The following is a 24408-nucleotide window of genomic DNA, read 5'->3' as shown; positions in this document are numbered from 1 at the left end:
TCCGACTTTCACTCCAGGATTGACCCAATCCGTGTTCCACCAATGGGAGGAGAAGGGTTTGAATACCTTTGGACAACTGTGCGACACCAGCTCGGGTACTCCCCTTCCCTTCCGGGTCATTAAGGATAAATTCGGTGTCCAGGACAAGGACATTTTCTATTGGACACAATGCATTCACTATCTCTCCTCAACTACTGGGAAACCAGGGACCCGCTTTCATTTGTCATTAATTGACTCCCTGCTGGATGCTGACACCTATACTATTTCCACGATATACAAGCCCCTCTTGCGACAATGCCCGCCGGCTTTGTCCACCTCTACTGCCTCCAATTGGCTTAAGGACTTCCCAGGCAATGACACGTTACCCAATATGGTCAAGGGTCTCCAAACTACCCTTGCTCTAACTCCTAACTCAATTTGGAAAGAGACCCAACTAAAAATCTTCCATCGGGCGCATATTCCTTTTCTATCGGACAAAACCATGCCGGACGCCCACAAATGCCCTTTGTGTCTGGTGGTAAGACCCTCACTCCACCACAAATTTTGGTCCTGCCCCGGTATAAGTCACTTTTGGGACCAAGTCCTTTTGTACATTACGGACGTGACCAAGTTCAGCCTACCCAAGGACCCTATGATACTCCTGTTCGGCCACTGGGACAAGCGACTCCAAAAATGGTCTAGCCCCCCTTCTAGGACACCCCGTGTGTGGATCCTGACTTGTCTACTAATCGCCAGGAGGACTATCCTAAGCAACTGGATCTCCACATCTCCTCCATCTCTCTCTCGGGTCAGATCGGAGCTCTCCACACTTCTCACAATAGATATCGCCAATACGGACTTCTCAGCTTCATCTTCAAGGGAATTCTTCCACCTGAAATGGGACAGATATATCACTTACACCTTTCCCCAGACTGATCCCACTATGGCTCATTACAGGTTTAACTTCAGAGATTCGCCCATGACCTTACCCCCACAATCAGATTCACCTTCCAACCTCAAGGACCATTGAGGCTCCCCCCCCTCTCCCTCTCCACCCACCTCCCTCCTACTTTGCCAGCAGACGCTCTCTGCTCGGACCACCATTATGCTTAAAGTATGAAAATGTTTTTGTTACAGCTGTTGTTGTATTCTGTGTAATGTCTGAAAAATTTTAAATAAAAAAAAAAAGAAGTCAAAGAAAGTGAAGAAAATGAGCAACCCAGAGTAGCTGACTGTCACATGGTGAAAATAAAGTTCTGCCAAATCCTATAAAAATAGTGTCACACCTCATCTATTAAATGCAGCCACATGCTAAATACTCCGATTTTGAAAAAAAAGTCCCAATATTTTCAACTGGAAAACAGAAGTAAATAAGATAATGGAATCTGAAAGATGGATATTTATATCGCAGGACAAAGTGGATAAATTCCATGATATAGGTTTTAGTTGGATTTACTACTTTTATAAGATTGGTGGGACATCATAGTTATTAAGTTTGAATATTGCAATGATGTGTGAGAAGTAGAGCTATTGATCTACCACCCGCAATAGAGACACAGAGTTCCATTATAGTGAATATTGGAATGTGTTTATAAATGGCAATGTAAGAGAATGTATTGGAACAGAAATATCTTCTATTGCTATTGTTGATGTTCAGTCGTTTAGTCATATTCGACTCTGCGTGACCTCATGGACCATAGCACGCCAGGCTTTTCTGTCCCCCACTGTCTCCCGAAGCTTGCATAACTTTATGTTCATTGTTCCAATGATGCTATCTATCCATCTTGTTTTCTGTCATCCTCTTCTCCTTTTTCCTTCCATGTTTCCCAGCATCAGGGTCTTTCCAGTGAATCCTCTCTTCGCATTAGGTGGCCAAAGTATTTGAGTTTCAGCTTGAGGATCTGTCCTTCCAGTGAATATTCAATGTTGATTTCCTTCAGGATTGACTGTTTTGATCTTCTTTCCGTCCAAGGGACTTTCAAGAGTCTTCTCCAACACCATAGTTCAAAAGCATCAATTCTTCGGCATTCAGCCTTCCTAATGATCAAACTTTCACAGCCATAGATTACTACTGGGAATACCATAGCTTTGACTATACCGCACTTTGTCGGTAGGGTGATGTCTCTGCTTTTTATAATGTTGTCTAGGTTTGCCATTGCTTTCCTCCCAAGGTGCTTTTGCTATACCCCCTAAAAATATCAAGAAGTAGAAACTGGGTTTTAAAATACTAACAGGCACCAAAAAGGTTTTTTATTATTTCTCTTTTCCTTTTTGCACATCCAATCTATTGGCTCTTTCGGAAAAACAAAAAACTTTGTGGTGCTGCAACCCCTGAATTTAGTCTCCACTGTGATAGGTGCAATAGTCTATGGCAGGATATACGCTGTACATACCATAGACAAACATGAAGAAATGAGAAAATCTGGCACAGACTTGACTTATGATAAAATAGTTCAAGCTTTATTCAATATTCTTCAAGACACAAAAGTACCCGTCATATAAAATATGGACGTGTTTCTGCCCCAACTTTAGGGCCTTAGTCATAATTAAGGCATCATTTTTTTAATATGATGGATACTTGATGAATATTAAATAAAGCTTGAACTAATTTACTATCAGTCAAGTCGGTGCTGGATTTTCTACTTTCTTCATCTTGGCTCTTTTATTAGTTGTGCAATCATCACAGAGACTAACCACTATGAAAAAAGACACTGATAAGCTGATATAAGATTATATAGCAAGGAAGAATAACTATAATTAATTCTTTGTTGTATTATCGTACATTTTTCTTCCTGAAGATTTACACATTCTTTATGTAAAAATTGTGATGATATGATAGTAACTTTTCTCCTTCATATAACTGTGTTTAAAGAAATGTAATACAATAAAAGTCATTCAAAAAGATTACACAAGGAATAAGCAGTAATTTGCTTTTCACATAATTGCATAACTATAGTTAATAAGCACACAATATACTGTGGGAAGATTCCCAACTCCTTTAGTAAATCAGCCTAATGACCTGCAGCGGAAGTCTCCTAACCTGACAACAATCCAGTATGCTGTAGTGATCTATTAAATTTACTTGCTCACTATGTTAGTAAAATATACTTAATAAATAATAAAAAATAATAAATAATATCTCTATATCACCCCACCTCCATCCCCCCCCCCCCTTGGTAAATCCAGGCATGTTGCTACATGATATCCCAAAAAGTTTTTATCTACTGATCATGAATACAGAAGTCACCTTAGATTCTCTATTTCACCCCACCTTCATTCCCCCCTCACCCCCCACACACACAAACTTTTGCATAAAACATTTTCTTGTTTTATTGGTCCTTATCTAGCTTAGAATATGTTAAATGTGCAAAAATGCATGAATATTTATACTGAGGTTAGAAAAAAAGCTGTTGACAACTACACAGGAAAGAGCTACCTATAGTGAATTGTGCCTTATGGTAAATCCAGGAATGTTGCTACATGATATCCCAAAAAGTTTTTATCTACTGATCATGAATACAGAAGTCACCTTAGATTCTCTATTTCACCCCACCTCCATTCCCCCCCTCCCCCCACACACACACAAACTTTTGCATAAAACATTTTCTTGTTTTATTGGTCCTTATCTAGCTTAGAATATTTTAAATATGCAAAAATGCATGAATATTTATACTGAGGTTAGAAAAAAAGCTGTTGACAACTATACAGGAAAGAGCTACCTATAGGCCTACGTGAATTGTGCCTTATGGTAAATCCAGGCATGTTGCTACATGATATCCCAAAAAGTTTTTATCTACTGATCATGAATACAGAAGTCACCTTAGATTCTCTATTTCACCCCACCTTCATTCCCCCCCCCTCCCCCCACACACACACAAACTTTTGCATAAAACATTTTCTTGTTTTATTGGTCCTTATCTAGCTTAGAATATGTTAAATGTGCAAAAATGCATGAATATTTATAATGAGGTTAGAAAAAAAAGTTGTTGACAACTACACAGGAAAGAGCTACCTATAGGCCTACGTGCATTGTGCCTTATGGTAAATCCAGGCATGTTGCTCCATGATATCCCAAAACGTTTTTATCTCCTGATCATGAATACAGAAGTCACCTTAGATTTAAATTTAAAGTGACGCTGAACAATGTCCTAATTCTCCAAAAATAATCCATACACATCCAATACTTAAAGTGGAAGTAAACCCTCCTATCGTTTTCAGCCAAGGAAGCTGCCATCTTGGCCTCTGTTTAATCCCTAACTGCCATGATGCTGCGCATGTAATTAGTTATGACACCAGCCATTGGATGGTTTGACAATTTTTGGTTGAGAACAAAAGCAAATGTGACAGTTAGCATTTCCGACATCCCAGAATGTGACTGTTTTTTAAAACTATTATATCAGTGGGTTTACTTCCGCTTGTAATGTCCTCCATGTGCTCCCAAGTTTCTTCTTTTTCCCCTCATTTCCACTATTTTGAATGAGCAGCACACAATAGTACACTGATCTGTGCACACTACAAATGCCATAGGCCATAGTTCATCTCTGGAGTAAGCAAGTGAAGGTCCGGATCACAGTAGCAAAGAAGAGGAGATTTGGAGAAGGCTGAGAGCAATAGAAGGTACGTTTCTGTTTTAGGAAAACATACACATTTCAAGATAGAGCAACCAAGGCAACCCACAAAAATAAGATAGAACATATGACCACAATACAGATAGCATTAGCAGCAATCTAATCCAAAAACAAATGAGTGGCAGAAATGTACTTCCAGATGCTTCGTTTTTTTTTGTGTGTTAGAGCTCTAAGTCTAATTTTTGGTGTGGTATAGGTTTTCAGAATATTTATTTAAAAAACAGGCAGCTCTTGTATGCCTTGTGTCACCTGCTCCTATGTTGTTTTCCCTAGAAGCTTGGGTCAGGTGCTTGCAATTGAACTTAATTGCATAGTTGTTTGTTTAGACATTGTCTGCAGCTACAAATTTAATGAACTGAAATGGAAATTTATATTTTACAGGTGAATATTGAACTACAATGCAAAATGCTCCATTCCAATGGGGTATTGTTGAACACGTTATAACTTACGCTGCCAAGGCGTCTTAGAAACGTTGCACCTGCCAGACATCTGGATTCTCAGGACTTTAAACTTTTTTTCTTATTAAATATATTTCTCCCTTATTTTATACTGTTTTATTTAGGATTGATGCACAAATAACATACTGTACAAACAATACCTTAATAATGACAAAGTATCATCAACATCTGAGAACGTTATAATAACATTAAATTACAGTAGCAATTAGATATGCAATATCTTTTCCAATTTGTCTCCAAAGTGGGGGCAAGGGTTATTTGTCTCTCCAAGCATACATTAAAGTCTGCGCCTCCCAACAGTAAATTATATGCCCTGTCATTCCAAAAAACAGTGCCTCAGTGTTTTGACAGCTAACATATTGGGGTGGGGCTTACAGTTGGAAGGGAACAGAGCTTTAGGTATATATGAACTCTCACCTTATAAAACAACTCATTCAGTTCAAAATAGAAAACATTTGAGTATACACTTTAATCTTGACTTGGAGCCTCAGATTGATCTTCAGGCATAAAGCACTAAAATAAGACAAACCAAAATTTAAAGTGAAACTAAAGGCAATATACTTACCTCCTCTCGAACGGTCCAGGTCCCTCACTAGTGCTGGCATCCTCTACCTGGATGCTGTTCTTTATTGAATATTAAGTTGGCCCACCCTTTGCAGCTATCACAGCTTCAATTCTTCTGGAAAGGCTGTCCACAAGGTTTAAGAGTTTAAGAGGTTTAAGAGTTGGAAATGTTTGACCATTGTTCCAGAAGCGCATTTGTGAGGTCAGGCACTGAGGTTGGATGAGAAGGCCACTCTAATTCATCCCAAAGGTGTTCTGTCCGGTGGAGGTCATTCAAGTTCCTCCACCCCAAACTTGCTCATCCGTGTCTTTATGAACCTTGTTTGTGCACTGGTGCGCAGTCATGTTGGAACAGGAAGGGGCCATCCCCAAACTGTTCCCACAAAGATGGGAGCATGAAATTAATCAAAATGTCTTGGTATGATGATGCCTTAGGAGTTCCCTTCACTAGAACTAAGGGACCAAGCCCAACCCCTGAAAAACAACCCCACACCACAATCCCCCCCCCTCTACCAAATGATTTGGACCAGTGCACAAAGCAAGGTCCATAAAGACATAAAGCATGTCTTTGGAGTATAGAAGGAAACTTGGAGTGCCCACAGGAAACCCATGCAGGCACAGGGAGAACATGCAAACTCCAGGCAGGTAGCATCGTAATAGGGATTCGAACTGACAACTCTAGCGCTGCCAGGCCGAAGTAGTTCAGGCATCTCCAATGGCCAGTGCAGGATGATGTAACTGAATGAATGTCTCTTCTGTGATAATAGCCTAGCTACTTGTACTGTTTAGCATAATTGCTTAACTTCCACTTTAATTAAATCAAATCTACAAAACAGAAAATGTTGAACTTTTTGTATGTTCTTTTGCATCACTACCTGCACTAAATGTCAATGTCCAGTTCAGGGCTACCCCCTACCCCTGTCATTGCTTGCTATGATGCTGGCGCCCAACCCTGCACCTGAACAGACAATGATGTTGTGTGGCCCCAGCTGCCTGAGTCCTTTCAACCAAAAATGCTGTGCAAGTTAGGACACAAGGGGCTAACCTAGCCATTCTGGCACCCAGCTTGTTTCAAATTATAAACAAGGTGGTCTGGAAGGCGTCCCTCAGCTGCTGGCAGGGAAAAAGCAATTTCTGTTGAGAGCGGGAGGAAATTGTCCACAAATCTCATGGCCACATTATATTACTGGAACTTCCTGATTGCAAAAAGCCCCTCCCCCCCTTTCCATCCACAGACCCGCACATCCCCTGAGCCCATCTACAGGATGTGTGGAGGAGAACTTTTGCCCATCAACAGAGTCTTAAAAAACTCTAACTACTAAAAGCTGGGTCTTTGAGTTTTAGACACACTTTAGGTACCAGGGCACTAAAGGGGTAACGTTCAGTATGAACCCTAAAGCAAATTTCTGTGTGACTTTATGCTGGCTCTGTTTGCTATAGGAATTTTTTAATAATAGTGTATTACCTCTAAACTTTTTCTTCATCAATATTACATCATAACTAATTTAGTGATTTTATGTATAAACATTTCATTCATCTTCCGTAAAGTTATACTTAAGATCTACAAACAGTTTATGTGCCAGTTTTTATTAGTGGGATTTTCTACTGTTTCTGTTTTTTTTTTTGTGATTTGTTTAATATATTCAGTTCAATCTATAAATCAACATAATGTTTTAGAAAAGAGGACAAACAAGACTTAAACTAAAGATTTTTTTTTTTAATGCAGTGCATAACGTTGTGCAACCATTTAGTATTTAGCACTGCCAGGGACTATAGGCTAATGACATAATAATGTTTTTTGGCAGCAGTGCAACAGATGAAATTTAAAGCAGACAGAGTATAATGTGCATCATGTGGTTTTATTGTGCTTTTTACTTAAGGAAAAATATATTTTTTAAACAGCGGCATTGAGGGGAAAGGATTGTGTTTAAATGTTATTCTTTAATGTAAACACACAATGAATGCTGCAGATGTGCTTAGTTGGCAAGCTTCAGTTCCCAATCCAATTATACTGTGCATTTTATAATATTTTAACAAGTTTTTCTACTTGAGACAGTAAATACTCAAAAGTGGTAATAATATCATAGAAGATTAAAAATAAAGGAGAAAATGGAAGTTCACTTGTGGGCTGAAATAAAACAACCACTATAAAATGCGAGTGTGTTTTTTTTTTATTGCTTGATTTGGGAACAGCTTCCAAAAGAGACACTAAACAATATCCTTATTCTCTAAAAATAATCCATACGTGGCCACTACTTAATGGCCCTGTAATTTATTTTTCATGAAATTGTTTCTTACTGTGTTTTTCTGCTTTCTTGTAAAATTTGTCATGATCCCTGGAACCTCTTATTATCCCCCTCATCTCCATTTGTTTGGAACCAGCAGTGCATGTTAGTTACATAGTTGGTAAGGTTGAATAAAGAAAACTGTCCACCCAGTTCAACCAGTGTAATTGGTTTGTGTCGATAATCATTTCCTATATCCCTGTATATTATATCTCTAAGATGCATGCCCAAGAGTCTTTTAAAACTATCAATACTTCCTGCTGACACCACTGATTGTGGAAGAGAGTTCCACACACCTACCCCCTTGACAGTGAAAAAACCCCTATGCAACTTAAGGTTAAACTGCTTCTCTTCCAGTCTCATCGTGTGGCCCCGTGTCCTCCTATACTCCCTGGGACTAAATGGTTTTATAGTTACACTGGGATTACTGTAGAGATATTTGTATATAACTATAATATCTCTTTTTAATTGTCTCTTCTCCAGGGAGAATACATTTAGTGCTTGTAATCGTTCTTCATAATTGAGGTTCTCCTGTCCCCATATTCGTTTTTTTGCCTTTCTCTGGACTCTCTCCAGCTTCAGCATGTCCTTTCTGAGGATTGGTGACCAGAACTGGATGGAATACTCCAGATGTGGCTGAACCAGAGTTTTATAAAATGGCAGGATTATCATTTTATCTCTGGTGTAAATCCCCTTTTTAATGCATGCTAATATTCAGCTAGCTTTGTTTTCTGCAGTTTGGCATTGCATGCTATTGCTTATTCTGTCTTCTACTAGGACCCCAAGAGCCTTCTCCATCTGGAATCCTCTAGATGTTCTCCCCCTAGTGAGTAGCTTGCATTTATATTTTACACCCTAAGTGCATTTTACAATGTTAAACCTCATTTGCCATCTAGTCGCCCACTTAATTTCTTCAGGTCCTCTTGTAAGGTTTCTATATACTGCTGTGATGTTATTGCCCCACTTATTTTTGTGTCTTCAGCAAACACTGAGATTGAGCTATTTGTCCCATCCTCCATATCATTTATAAGTAAAATAAAGAGAATTGGTCCCTGAACAGAGCCTTGGGGTACCCCATTTACCATACCAGACCATTCTGAGTACATATTATTTAACCTTTGGACATGCCCCTGTAGCAAGTTTATTATCCAAGAACGAACCCATACCCACAGACCTCAATTTGTATATAAGGCATTTGTGGGGTACTGTATCATATGCTTTTGCAGAATCCAGATACACCACATCTATCGGCCTACCTTTGTGCAGATGACAGCTCATTTCCTCGTAGAATGTTAACAGGTTGGTTTGGTTGAGGTCATGTGCACTGCTCTATGCACACTGCACATCCCTTTATCCATAGTCCATAGGCCATCTTTGAAGTGGGAAAGAGAGGATAGCTATGTTCCTACATACAGTGGGAGCATGGGGAACAAACAAAGCCACCCTCTAACAGGAAGTCGGATCACAGGAGAAAAAAAGGACTTTGAAGATTTGGAGGAGGCTGAGAGCCATGGAAGGTTCTTTTTGAGTTAGGGATACATCCTTCTTTTTTTTTATACCACTTTTAGTGTTATTTTAACATTTTGCTGCCAAAGCAGTTTTTGCCACTTGTTCATTAGGGATGATCAAAATTTTCAAAAGTTCGGTTCGACCAGAACACCAGAACTTCCAGAAAGTTCGGCCCAGATTTCAGAACCCCATTGAAATCAATGGGACACGAACTTCGGTAATCAAAAAACCCCATTTTGAAGCCCTAAAACCCAATAAATGCCCCTAAAATGTGCCTAGGGTTCTGGGTCATGCCCCAGAGACTATTAATCACAAAAAAAAAAGTTCTTAAAAATTGTCATTTTTGATAGAGAGCCAATTATTGAAAAAATGATTGAAAAAAAAAAAAGAGATTTATTTGGATTTAATGTCTGGGGGGTCTAAAAAGTGTACCTGTGAAGTTTCAGCTCTGTAGCATGTCCAGAACCAGAAAAAAAAGTTTCTCTTAGGTCACTTATAGAACAGGGATATGGCTCTGCTATTTTCACACCTTGCCGGTTTTGTAGCAAGCGTTTTTTTGGGCATTTTTTGGGGGTTATTGGAGGCAGGCATAACATTAGAACTTCTGTGTAGGGGTATATATATACACACACATGTATGTATATATATACACATACACATATATAGGTGTGAAAGTAGCAGAATACTATGCTTGCGCTAATGAAATAATTAACACCCATATGGCTTCTCTCCTTTCACACCTATATATATATACCCCTATACATATAAGTGTGTGTGTATATATATACCCCTATACAGAAGTTCAGATGTTTTGCCTGCCTTCAAAGAGCCCAAAAAAACGCCCAGGTGTGTTATTGCAGGCATGTTTTTGGGGATTTTTTTGGGGTCTTTGGAGTCAGGCATAACATCTGAACTTGTGTATAGGGGTATATATACACACACATGTATGTATATATACACATACACATATATAGGTGTGAAAGTAGCAGAACACTATGCTTGCGCTAATGAAATAATTAACAGGCATATGGCTCCGCTCCTATCACACCTATATATGTGTATATATACATCCATGTGTGTGTATATATACCCCTATACACAAGTTCAGATGTCATGCCTGACTCCAAAGACCCCAAAAAAATGCCCAAAAAAACGCCTGCAATAACACACCTGGGCGTTTTTTTTGGCGCAGGTGTTTTTCGGGCATTTTTTGGGGGTCTTTGGAGGCAGGCAAAACATCTGAACTTCTGTATAGGGGTATATATACACACACACTTATATGTATTATACACATACACACATATAGGTGTGATAGGAGTGGAGCCATATGCCTGTTAATTATTTCATTAGCGCAAGCATAGTGTTCTGCTATTTTCACACCTATATATGTGTAGGTGTATATATACATACATGTGTGTGTATATATACCCCTATACACAAGTTCAGATGTCATGCCTGACTCCAAACATGTCCTCAAAAAAGCCCTATAAACGCCTGCAGCAAAAAGCAGGCTGACCGGCGAGAAGCCATATCCCTGTTCTATAAGTCACCTAAGAGAAACGATCTTTTCTCTATAGCGGTCACCCTGAAATGGAAGGGTTTGGTCACCCTGCCATAGCAGTCAGAGTCAGTTCACCCTACACTACACTACGGTCACCCTGGCACTTAACACTTTCCCTGCAGAAACTAGATTATTGAATCTAACTATAGTGGAAAATAGTACCCTAACTACACTAGATATCCCTTTCCTCACACTAATAATTGCTAAATGACACTTTTGAAGCAGGAGTAACAGAACTGCTTCCACTCTCTTCCACAGCCCCTGTATTACAGTGCTAGAGATTTGGCCTTTGGACCCCCTAGTCACTCCAATCACATTCCTAGCATTCTCCTGCCCCCTCAATTGGCTTTTACTGATGGTTCTGGTCCAATCACGGGCTTTTAAAGCCCATTTCCTGTCCCATTGCATTTTGGTCGGTTCTGGTTGCCGAATTCCGAACTTTTTCCGCAAAAAGTTCAGAATTCGGCCGAATTTCGAACAGTCAATGTTCGGGTCGAACCGATGGTCGACCCGAACCGTTTGATCATCCCTAATGGTAAATCCAGGCATGTTGCTACATAATATCCCAAAATGTTTTTATCTCCTGACCATGAATACAGAAGTCACCTTAGATTTAAATTTAAAGTGACGCTAAACAATATCCTAATTCTCCAAAAATAATCCATACACATCCAATACTTAAAGCGGAGTTACACCCAAAAGTAGAACTTCCGCTTTAGGGAGTCCTGACCCCCTGACATGCCACATTTGGCATGTCATTTTTTTGGGAGGGGGGGCGGGTACCTAGTTTTGACAGGCACCCGCTTCCACTTCCGCTCGGAGCGCCGCGGCGCCCTGAACGGAAGTTCTCCTCTCCCCCTCCCTCCCTGCAATCTTCTGGGACACGTCAGAGGTCCCAGAAGATTACCGGCCAATCACAACGCGCAGCGCGACTCGCGCATGCGCAGTGGGTACCCGGCTGTGAAGCCGTAAACTATCACAGCCGGGTGCCCACAGCAGTGATGCCGGCGCCGAGGGAGAGGATCGAGGCTTCGGGCGGCCGCATCGCTGGACCGTTGAACAGGTGAGTGAATGGCTGGAACTCCGCTTTAAAGTGGAAGTAAACCCTCCTATCGTTTTCAGCCAAGGAATCTTTAACTGCCATGATGCTGCACATGTAATCAGTCATGACACCAGCCATTGGATGGTTTGACAATTTGGTTTGAGAACAAAAGCAAATGTGACAGTTAGCATTTCCGACATCCCAGAATGTGACTGTTTTTTAAAACTATTATATCAGTGGGTTTACTTCCGCTTGTAATGTCCTCCATGTGCTCCCAAGTTTCTTCTTTTTCCCCTCATTTCCACTGTTTTGAATGAAGTAACAGAACTGCTTCCACTCTCTTCCACACACATATATATATATATATATATATATATATATATATAATATAGGTGATATCATGTTTGAACCTGGTAAATAGGGATGAGGGAATATTTTCAAACATGGCAGAATTCCAGCAAGTCAGGTATTATTAATCCAATAGAAAAGGGATCGATCAACAGTTCTCTTCTTGCAAACGCTCCAATGAGAACACTGCTTTTAATTCCTCAGTGATTTATGGGGCATGAGTCACCACCCCCTGTGATGCAAGTGGCGTGTGGTCTAATGAGTTAGTAGTAAGCAAAAATTGTGGTTCCCCTGGGGTGGGACTTTATAGGCACGACAAAATGTAAATACCAAAAAAAAGGGTTGTATTAAAATGCTATAATTTATTAACATATACAATATACAAAATAGGAAGACAATTATATCACATTTAAAACATGAGCAAGCATAAGTGACATGTGCCAAATTAGGAACTCAACCATCCAATCCAAAGTGAGTGCCCGACGCGTTTCGAGGTCAAACACCTCTTCATCAGGGATAACTCTGGAAAATTTTATGGTTGGTTGCACAACGTGTAACAGAGTGCTTGCTTAGATAAAAACAGGGAAAGGTTGAGCCCAGCCGGTGCTGCACGGTCATGAAGTTAAACCCATATAGATAGTTTTTGCCAGAAACAAGGAGTTAATGGATACTGCGTCCCAGAAACAATCGGAAAAACTGGAGTCCAATTAGGCTTAGCAAATCAAACCAGACCAAATCCTGCAAGGCTGAGAATGATATGTGTAACAAAAGTAAGGGTGGTGTGTATTCTCCAGCTCCCGGCGGTAGACTGTGAAATTAAAAATACGTATATATATATATTATATAATACTAAAAATACCTATATATATAATATATAATATAAGTGATATCATGTTTGAACCTGGTGACTAGGGATGAGTGAATATTTTGAAACATGGCAGAATTCCAGCAAGTCAGGTATTATTAATCCAATAGAAAAGGGATCGATCAACAGTTCTCTTCTTGCAAACACTCCAATGAGAACACTGCTTTTAATTCCTCAGTGATTTATGGGGCATGAGTCACCACCCCCCATGATGCAAGTGGCATGTGGTCTAATTAGTTAGTAGTATACATCTTCAATACATTTTACCCTAATGCCAATACAGTATAGGATAACATCACTACTTCACAGAGAGAATCAGCATTGCTAGCATTTAGAAAGGTTTGCAAAGTTTCAGCTTGGCTTCACAGCTACACAAGTTATCACAACACACATTAATAAGAATGTACCTATGTGTCAAATTCTTAAGAAAAAATACTTTACATGTTCACAGTCTGATTTAAATAAATATAATTATCAAAGAAAGATTGACAGAATTCTACAAAATCAGTGTAAAGATTATATACTACTTGGGCAACAGGGACCAAACAATAATCAAAAACGAGTATCAGTGCTGCACTTTTTTGTATAAAATACTATACTGAGTTATAGGGTTAATATGTTTTAAGTTGATTTAATTACTGTTTAAATATCCAAATGGTGTGTGAATGTATGATGTGTTAAAGTATACTTGTCACAAGATGATTTGCAGATTTAAAGCAATAGAGCCACACAACGGGAAGTAGATCATAGTTCAGCACCAGAGGAAGAGTGGACAGCTGCCAGCAGTTAGGGCTATATGTGCCTTATGAAGAAGATCTGTGCCCGCCATTTCACCCAGGGTGTGGACATCTGGACCCTGGAAAATGGTGGAAAGGTTGGCTAATTCCATTTCACAGAGCATAGCTGGCACCTGTGTCCCAATGGGCAGGTTGTACAAGGTGGAGACAGGTAATGGGTGGTCAGCTGAGCAGAAAGAGCAGTCTGGAGGATGAGCAGGAGGACATGATGGACTCAGGGTCCCTAAGATAGGAGCCTACAGGCTCTTAAAGTGTTTATTTTGTGTTTGCTTGGCCGATCATATACTGTATAATGTGGTGTAAGGGACTCAGGGGGTGCTAATAGTCCAGGGTTTACGGGATGCAATAGTTGCCTTGCCCAGGCTCTGGCAACCCACTCTGTGTCATTTTGTATGTGTATTCTATGCAAGACAAAAAAATTCATCCACTTCCCATGGACTCTCAATGCCCATAAATAATAGCATTTTTATGGGTCTGAACTGATAAAGTAATTTTAGCCTTACAGAAGTAAATATTTTACAGTTAGAAAAATATTAAAAAAGATGGAAATCAGGAGAGGGGAGATGATTGACTTGCCATTATAAGTGATTTCAACTGTCTGTCCTACAAATGCTGGATGTTTTGCTGTACTTCTGAATGTTCTCTATGTTCTACAGGTAACTATGGTTTCTATAAAAATAAAAAAAAATGTTTCATTATAATTTTGCTTTTGTAAGGGACAAATAAACGTACAAGCAGAGGGGAAAAAACACATTATGGGGTATACTTCAGCGAAAGTGAACCTTTCAAGGCAAACCGGTAATATTAAGTTTTTCCTGAGTTGGGTAAATGTTTTTCATCAATGTAAATAATAAAACCCCCTATTTGGACATTAGGTGGAGCTAGGTTTGATAGGAATTTCCATTCGCACAGAACAAATGTACATGCACTTTCAATGTGTGAATTTCAACGTGAATGTGTTAAATAAACACCCTATACATTAAGTTATTAATTACCGTATTTTTCGCCGTATAAGATGCACTTTTTCTTCCCCAAAACTAGGGGGGAAAAGTTGGTGCGTCTTATACGACAAATACACATTTTGCCTGCATTAAAACTGCCCCTAACTTTGTGTGGTGCTTGCTCGCATGTACTGCGGGCTGTGGGGACTTCTCTGACCCTCCCTGCACGGCCAGGCTGTGTGTGTTCGGGCTTCCCCCTCCCTCCTATAGCGCGCCTTGTCCCCCCCTCCCGACAGTCTAACCACGTGCTGCCTGGGCACCATGTCAACGCTCTGCTGAGCTTACCGGTACCTTTCCCTCCATCAGTGCGGGCTGTGCCTCCTTATGTCTCCCCGGGCAGTCTCATTCCTTGCTGGGCAGTGTGGGCACAATCGCACCGCTTCTGTGCATATCTCCCGGGCACTGTATCAATCTATGCTGCCCTGAAATGTCCGCACGTCTGCCCCTCCTGCTCCATACGTTCCGCCTCCTCCGGCCAATGTTTACTGTGTGCTGTCCGTGCTCTGCTCCGCCCCTCTCCTACTTGATTTGATGCCCGTGTTACTTTCACTGTTTACTTACTTTACTGAATGTTAATGAGAGTAAAGATAGTTCTTAATATGTTACATGGTTGACATAAAATTGTTCTTAAACTGCTGTTAACTTTATACAGTTGATATAAAATATTTTATTACAGGATTTGGTTCAGAATCTTTTTTTTCTAGATTTTCCTCCTTTAAAATTGGGTGCGTCTTATATTCCGGAGCGTCTTATACGGCGAAAAATACGGTCATTTCTTGTTACAAAAATTACAAAGGGACCTCCAATTTTGTTTTGAATAGAAAGCCATCAGTAATCATTTAGAAGGTATAACAGAAATTGTATTTGTCAAGTGAGAACCCAACCATAAATTTAAAGTTTTTCGAACCCAAAAGGAAACCTTCTATTCGTAATGGCTGAATTACATCCATCTGTTACAACAAAGCATGGTTACTATATTTTGTGACATGTCCAATAACTGTGACGTTTTTGTGTTGGAAGCCTATTGATTTCAAATATGTAAAAAATTCCTCAGTCTTACGCCTATACTGTGAATTAGTCTCCGCGCTCCAGGAAGCACCAGCACACCGGCTGGTAAAAGTTAAAACCAATGTAGCAGCTACTTAAACAAATATGCAGTATATTTGATGATAAATAAACAAAGAATAATAGTAGCGCTTGAAACAGTGTTAAAAAAGACTCTAAAATAAACCATAAAGAGTCCCCCAAGATGTCACTCTGGTAAGTGTTGAACTCCTCCCAGCATATGGAGAATAGTCCTGTAAAGTTATTCACTGTTGGTGCATCAAAACATCCATCCCCTGAGAATCCGAAACTCCAACAATTCACAAACCGCAAATCATTCGTGTAGTTCAACAGGGTCACCAGTATTCCACCACCAAGTGCAGGGGGGCAATAAGAAATGGCCACTCACCAGATCACGTTGCTCACTTACTCTCATAAGTGAGCACACCTCGCATATAATCAATGCCCACGAGTAGAGATCAGCAAGGGTTAAATCCAAGATTGGTACAGTGGTTCTCTTCCTCTCATGCTCCCATGTGCGTGGAAAACAAAAAACATTCCCCACTAGTGCAATATGTCTGATAAGATTTTATTCAAAAAATACCAACACAGCATACATCGCACTCACTTGTAAAAGAAGTAGTAAAAGCTTATCTCGTGTACTGGCAGGTTCGGATCCTCCACTGCTACTGCGATGTGGCTCCACGCCAGATCGGGTAGTCCCGGAAGTCCTCCGCTGTCGTAGTCCGCGATTGGGTGCGTCGTCTGGCCACGCCCCGACGTGTTTCGTCACTTCCTGACTTCAACTGGGGGCGCGGCCAGACAAGCGCTCCCAATCTATTTATGCTTCGCCTCGCGGCGTCACATCCAATGGTGAAGCAAGCAGGTCACCCGGAAGGACAACTCGCCTCATAATACCGGAAATTGAAAGTAGACTGGGAACTTCCTGTCGGGCGATGCTGTAACACCACCTCTGCAGATATCAGTACAAATGAGTCTGATCCTATTGGTCAACCCCGCCCCGGGTCATCCCAAATAGGCGTGCAGTCTAATCCAGTGACCTACTGCTTCAATCACCTCGAGAACCATTGAAAGTTACTCAAACAAGTGAATAGCCAACCAATAGTATCTCGGCGCACTCTCAATAGCATCCAATGTTACAGGTTGCAATAAACACTGAAGTAACACAAATGCATAATTCCAAGTATGGCAAATTACTACGGACAAATAAAATAAAATAAAATATAAAATCTCATATGTAAAATATACTATAGCAAAGAAAATATTGCTAAAGATAGCACATTAAACAAAATTAAAAGGTCAGATATCAAATCCAGAACAGTGTATAAAATCAAATAACACTATCAAATAATTGAAATACATTCAATAAGGTATAGGTTTTAAAAAACTGAAAAATCTTGGATATAGAGTAAAGATGATGGTATATATCTATTCAAAAGTTACAGCCAAAAATAATAGACTAAGAGTCACTGATGAAACAATTGAGGTCAAGTTCGATGTTCAAGCCCACCGGCGCGAGGGATTGGGTCAGGTAAATCCATTTAGTTTCGCACTTAGAGAGTTCTCTGACCCAATTAGCCCCTCGCCACGGTGGTGTGACTCGTTCAATGCCCCAGAATATCAGTTCACTGGGGTCCTGGTGGTGATGTTGCCGGAAGTGGGCTGGTACATTGTGCTCCCGTTTGCCATTGATAATGTTGGTGATGTGTTCACCAACACGAATTTTCAAAGTTCTTTTAGTTCTCCCTATGTACACCAACTTACATGGGCACATGAGCCCATAAACGACATGAGTGGTGTCGCATGTAATAAAGGATTTTATTTTAAATGTTTTATCAATGGCTGGGACAGAAAAAGATGTACGTCTTCTCAGATTATTAGGTGTAAGAGAACATGCTCTGCACCTCCCACATGTGAATGAGCCTTTTAGGTCTGGAAAAAAGGCGATGTTAGGTGGATCAATCACCTTTCTCACCACACGGTCCCCAAAATTGGGGGCTCTCCAATAGATGAAAGAGGGGTTCTTGGGTAGGGCCGGGCCCAGGGTCCTGTCCATTTGCAGTATCGGCCAATGTTGTTTAAATATGGCTTCTACTTTCCTGTAGTCATTAGAGAAGTCAGAGAGGAAACTCCATTGTTTGGGGTCATTATCTGGTGCCCCAACTCTGACTCCCTGACTCAAAGGCCTCGGTGCTTCCAGAATGTTGGTAATCTCCCTGTCCAACACAGATTCCTCGTATTCCTTGGCCACAAACCTCTCCTTTAAGATTCCCACCTGATCCAAATAGTCATTCGTAGATGTGCAATTCCGCCTGACGCGTAAGGATTGCCCCCTGGGAATATTCTTAAGCCAGTTGGGGTGGTGGCCACTTTGTATAGCGAGGTAGCTGTTTCTATCCGTGGTTTTGAAGAATACTTTCGTGGAAAGGACATTTCCTTCCCTCTTAATTGTTACATCTAGGAAATGAATTTCACTCTGACTGTAATTAAACTCAAGTTTTATGTTATTCTGGTTGCTGTTCAGGTGCTGCATGAAGGCCATGAGGTTTTGCTCCGATCCCTCCCAGATGAAGACAATATCATCTATAAACCGACGATAGCATCTTAGCTCAGGTCTAATGATGTTGAACACAAATTTGTCCTCCCACTCTGCCATAAAAATGTTGGCCAGACTGGGAGCAAATTTGGCGCCCATTGCCACGCCAGTTCTCTGGCTGTAGAAATTACTGTCATGCCAGAAATAATTATGGCCCAGGCAAAAATCCAGGGCTCTTCCAATAAAAACCTTTTGTTCCCATGGCAGGTCCTCTCTTTTGCTCATAGCCCAATTAAGGGCCAACAGAGCATCGTCATGTTGGATGATGGTGTAGAGGGACGACACGTCGGCCGTCACTAAGAAGGCCGGCGAGTCGTCCCTCAGCAACACATCATCCAATGACAGGAGCAGGTCAGCTGTGTCTTTAAGGAATGCCTTAGTTCTAATCACACTAGTTTGTAAGAACTTATCCAGGTATTGGCCCAGTCTGGCATTCACTGACCCTATCCCGTTAACAATGGGCCGAGGAGGTGGGTTTTCTGGGTTTTTGTGAATTTTCGGTAATGTGTACAAAATAGGGATACGGCAAGCACTGGGGAGTAAGAAGTTCCTCTCCTTTTTAGTTAGAACCCCCTCCTTAAAACCTAAGCCAACTAGGATTTCTAGATCCTTCACAAAGTTGGCAGTGGGGTCACCTGGTAATCTGGCATAAGTGAGGTCATCTTCCAACATCACCTGTATTTGGTTGTGATAAAAGGACTCATTCATAATCACAACACCACCTCCCTTATCCGCAGGGCGGATGATTATTTCCTTCCTCGCCTCCAGTGATTCAAGGCCTTCTTGTATGTGCCTATATTTCTTTTCTATCTCATAACCAGGTTGTAAAGCCTGGAGATCACGTATCACTAGATTCTTAAACACATCCAGACATTGATTACTCTGGGGTGGTGGGTTAAACAATGATTTATTGCGTAACCCACTATTGACTACCGCCCCATCCCTAGAATTTCTATCGGGCAAAGTGGGATTATTCAGGAAATGTTTTTTAATATTCAACTTCCTCATGTATTTGTGTGTGTCCACAAACACATTAAATTTGTTGATGGCCCTTTTCGGGGCACATTTCAATCCCTGGTCTAGGATGTGCAGTTCATTTTTATTTAGGCTTACATTACTTATATTAAATATCCCCTCATTCACCAGTCCCTTCTTCGCTTTTTTGTGCTGTATCCTTCGCCCGGCCCGTACTCCTCGGTATTTTCTCTGTGGGATTGGCGATCGGATTGCTGATTCCGATTGTACGGTCGGTGTCTGCCTCTCCCTCTGCCCCGTCCTAAAAAAGGCTGATGGGGCTGGTTTTGGGGAGTTCTGGGTCCTGGGGTAACATTACCATCATTCGGCCTATCAGCCAAAGCCGAAAAGTGGTTGTGAGTAGGTACACCCGTTGGTTGAAAATTCCCTCGGGTGACACCCCTCTTACTCCTATGGTTGTTATTATTCCTATGGTCTTTATTGGCTCCCTTAATCGGAGGTCCTGTCCACTCCGTAATTGTCCTCATGATGGGGCGGGGCATAGATACCTTAGGTCTAACAACCGGGGCCGCAGATTGAGGATCAGATGGGTGTTCAGGTAATGGTTCGCTGTCCCCCCCACTAGCACCAGCCTCCATGGGAGACTCCACCTCTGGGTCTACAACCATGGTGGAGGTGGGTAGGGTGGCCTGCCAACAAAAAACCTGACCATTTCTGAAATCCTGTAAATCTCTTGTGTATTTCTTGACCTTCTTCAAATGGGTTTCCTTATCAACCTTATCCAGTTTTATTTTCGTGATATTGTTAAACTCTCTAATTTCTGGAATGTCCCCTTTAGCCTCATTGAACGAGTCACACCACCGTGGCGAGGGGCTAATTGGGTCAGAGAACTCTCTAAGTGCGAAACTAAATGGATTTACCTGACCCAATCCCTCGCGCCGGTGGGCTTGAACATCGAACTTGACCTCAATTGTTTCATCAGTGACTCTTAGTCTATTATTTTTGGCTGTAACTTTTGAATAGATATATACCATCATCTTTACTCTATATCCAAGATTTTTCAGTTTTTTAAAACCTATACCTTATTGAATGTATTTCAATTATTTGATAGTGTTATTTGATTTTATACACTGTTCTGGATTTGATATCTGACCTTTTAATTTTGTTTAATGTGCTATCTTTAGCAATATTTTCTTTGCTATAGTATATTTTACATATGAGATTTTATATTTTATTTTATTTTATTTGTCCGTAGTAATTTGCCATACTTGGAATTATGCATTTGTGTTACTTCAGTGTTTATTGCAACCTGTAACATTGGATGCTATTGAGAGTGCGCCGAGATACTATTGGTTGGCTATTCACTTGTTTGAGTAACTTTCAATGGTTCTCGAGGTGATTGAAGCAGTAGGTCACTGGATTAGACTGCACGCCTATTTGGGATGACCCGGGGCGGGGTTTACCAATAGGATCAGACTCATTTGTACTGATATCTGCAGAGGTGGTGTTACAGCATCGCCCGACAGGAAGTTCCCAGTCTACTTTCAATTTCCGGTATTATGAGGCGAGTTGTCCTTCCGGGTGACCTGCTTGCTTCACCATTGGATGCGACGCCGCGAGGCGAAGCATAAATAGATTGGGAGCGCTTGTCTGGCCGCGCCCCCAGTTGAAGTCAGGAAGTGACGAAACGCGTCGGGGCGTGGCCAGGCGACGCACCCAATCGCGGACTACGACAGCGGAGGACTTCCGGGACTACCCGATCTGGCGTGGAGCCACATCGCAGTAGCAGTGGAGGATCCGAACCTGCCAGTACACGAGATAAGCTTTTACTACTTCTTTTACAAGTGAGTGCGATGTATGCTGTGTTGGTATTTTTTGAATAAAATCTTATCAGACATATTGCACTAGTGGGGAATGTTTTTTGTTTTCCACGCACATGGGAGCATGAGAGGAAGAGAACCACTGTACCAATCTTGGATTTAACCCTTGCTGATCTCTACTCGTGGGCATTGATTATATGCGAGGTGTGCTCACTTATGAGAGTAAGTGAGCAACGTGATCTGGTGAGTGGCCATTTCTTATTGCCCCCCTGCACTTGGTGGTGGAATACTGGTGACCCTGTTGAACTACACGAATGATTTGCGGTTTGTGAATTGTTGGAGTTTCGGATTCTCAGGGGATGGATGTTTTGATGCACCAACAGTGAATAACTTTACAGGACTATTCTCCATATGCTGGGAGGAGTTCAACACTTACCAGAGTGACATCTTGGGGGACTCTTTATGGTTTATTTTAGAGTCTTTTTTAACACTGTTTCAAGCGCTACTATTATTCTTTGTTTATTTATCATCAAATATACTGCATATTTGTTTAAGTAGCTGCTACATTGGTTTTAACTTTTACCAGCCGGTGTGCTGGTGCTTCCTGGAGCGCGGAGACTAATTCACAGTATAGGCGTAAGACTGAGGAATTTTTTACATATTTGTGCACTTTCATTACTCCGCTGCCATGGAAGCTATCAAGTTTCTCAGTACTAGGCAACTTGATCTTAAGAACATCTTCACCAGCAAACATGTCACACCAGTGGATGAGGATATAAATGCTACCCTCAAAACCTTGTCCTTCACCCTTGAAAAGCAGGTGAGGGCCTGGTGGGACATTACCACACTAGAGGCCTATATCTCGGAGGGAATTGTCAGCAGGGGTCTCCGGTGGGACATGACACCACAGGATGGCCTACACGATGAGCTGTCTACCTCAGAGTGGTATAGGTTTTTCCATCAAGCAGGTTTAGAATTACAAGCCTTGATATTGAGAAGGAAAAAACATAAAATGTAAATTTTAAACAAAAAAATCTTGGAGTTACAGACGAAAATTGAGGCTAAAGGGGACATTCCAGAAATTAGAGAGTTTAACAATATCACGAAAATAAAACTGGATAAGGTTGATAAGGAAACCCATTTGAAGAAGGTCAAGAAATACACAAGAGATTTACAGGATTTCAGAAATGGTCAGGTTTTTTGTTGGCAGGCCACCCTACCCACCTCCACCATGGTTGTAGACCCAGAGGTGGAGTCTCCCATGGAGGCTGGTGCTAGTGGGGGGGACAGCGAACCATTACCTGAACACCCATCTGATCCTCAATCTGCGGCCCCGGTTGTTAGACCTAAGGTATCTATGCCCCGCCCCATCATGAGGACAATTACGGAGTGGACAGGACCTCCGATTAAGGGAGCCAATAAAGACCATAGGAATAATAACAACCATAGGAGTAAGAGGGGTGTCACCCGAGGGAATTTTCAACCAACGGGTGTACCTACTCACAACCACTTTTCGGCTTTGGCTGATAGGCCGAATGATGGTAATGTTACCCCAGGACCCAGAACTCCCCAAAACCAGCCCCATCAGCCTTTTTTAGGACGGGGCAGAGAGAGAGGCAGACACCGACCGTACAATCGGAATCAGCAATCCGATCGCCAATCCCACAGAGAAAATACCGAGGAGTACGGGCCGGGCGAAGGATACAGCACAAAAAAGCGAAGAAGGGACTGGTGAATGAGGGGATATTTAATATAAGTAATGTAAGCCTAAATAAAAATGAACTGCACATCCTAGACCAGGGATTGAAATGTGCCCCGAAAAGGGCCATCAACAAATTTAATGTATTTGTGGACACACACAAATACATGAGGAAGTTGAATATTAAAAAACATTTCCTGAATAATCCCACTTTGCCCGATAGAAATTCTAGGGATGGGGCGGTAGTCAATAGTGGGTTACGCAATAAATCATTGTTTAACCCACCACCCCAGAGTAATCAATGTCTGGATGTGTTTAAGAATCTAGTGATACGTGATCTCCAGGCTTTACAACCTGGTTATGAGATAGAAAAGAAATATAGGCACATACAAGAAGGTCTTGAATCACTGGAGGCGAGGAAGGAAATCATCATCCGCCCTGCGGATAAGGGAGGTGGTGTTGTGATTATGAATATGAGTCCTTTTATCACAACCAAATACAGGTGATGTTGGAAGATGACCTCACTTATGCCAGATTACCAGGTGACCCCACTGCCAACTTTGTGAAGGATCTAGAAATCCTAGTTGGCTTAGGTTTTAAGGAGGGGGTTCTAACTAAAAAGGAGAGGAACTTCTTACTCCCCAGTGCTTGCCGTATCCCTATTTTGTACACATTACCGAAAATTCACAAAAACCCAGAAAACCCACCTCCTCGGCCCATTGTTAACGGGATAGGGTCAGTGAATGCCAGACTGGGCCAATACCTGGATAAGTTCTTACAAACTAGTGGGATTAGAATTAAGGCATTCCTTAAAGACACAGCTGACCTGCTCCTGTCATTGGATGATGTGTTGCTGAGGGACGACTCGCCGGCCTTCTTAGTGACGGCCGACGTGTCGTCCCTCTACACCATCATCCAACATGACGATGCTCTGTTGGCCCTTAATTGGGCTATGAGCAAAAGAGAGGACCTGCCATGGGAACAAAAGGTTTTTATTGGAAGAGCCCTGGATTTTTGCCTGGGCCATAATTATTTCTGGCATGACAGTAATTTCTACAGCCAGAGAACTGGCGTGGCAATGGGCGCCAAATTTGCTCCCAGTCTGGCCAACATTTTTATGGCAGAGTGGGAGGACAAATTTGTGTTCAACATCATTAGACCTGAGCTAAGATACTATCGTCGGTTTATAGATGATATTGTCTTCATCTGGGAGGGA

The sequence above is a fragment of the Pelophylax lessonae genome, assembly GCF_965119305.1.
Source record: "Pelophylax lessonae genome assembly, chromosome: 1".
In the NCBI taxonomy this organism is placed as follows: Eukaryota; Metazoa; Chordata; class Amphibia; order Anura; family Ranidae; genus Pelophylax; species Pelophylax lessonae.
This window is presented reverse-complemented; position numbering follows the sequence as displayed.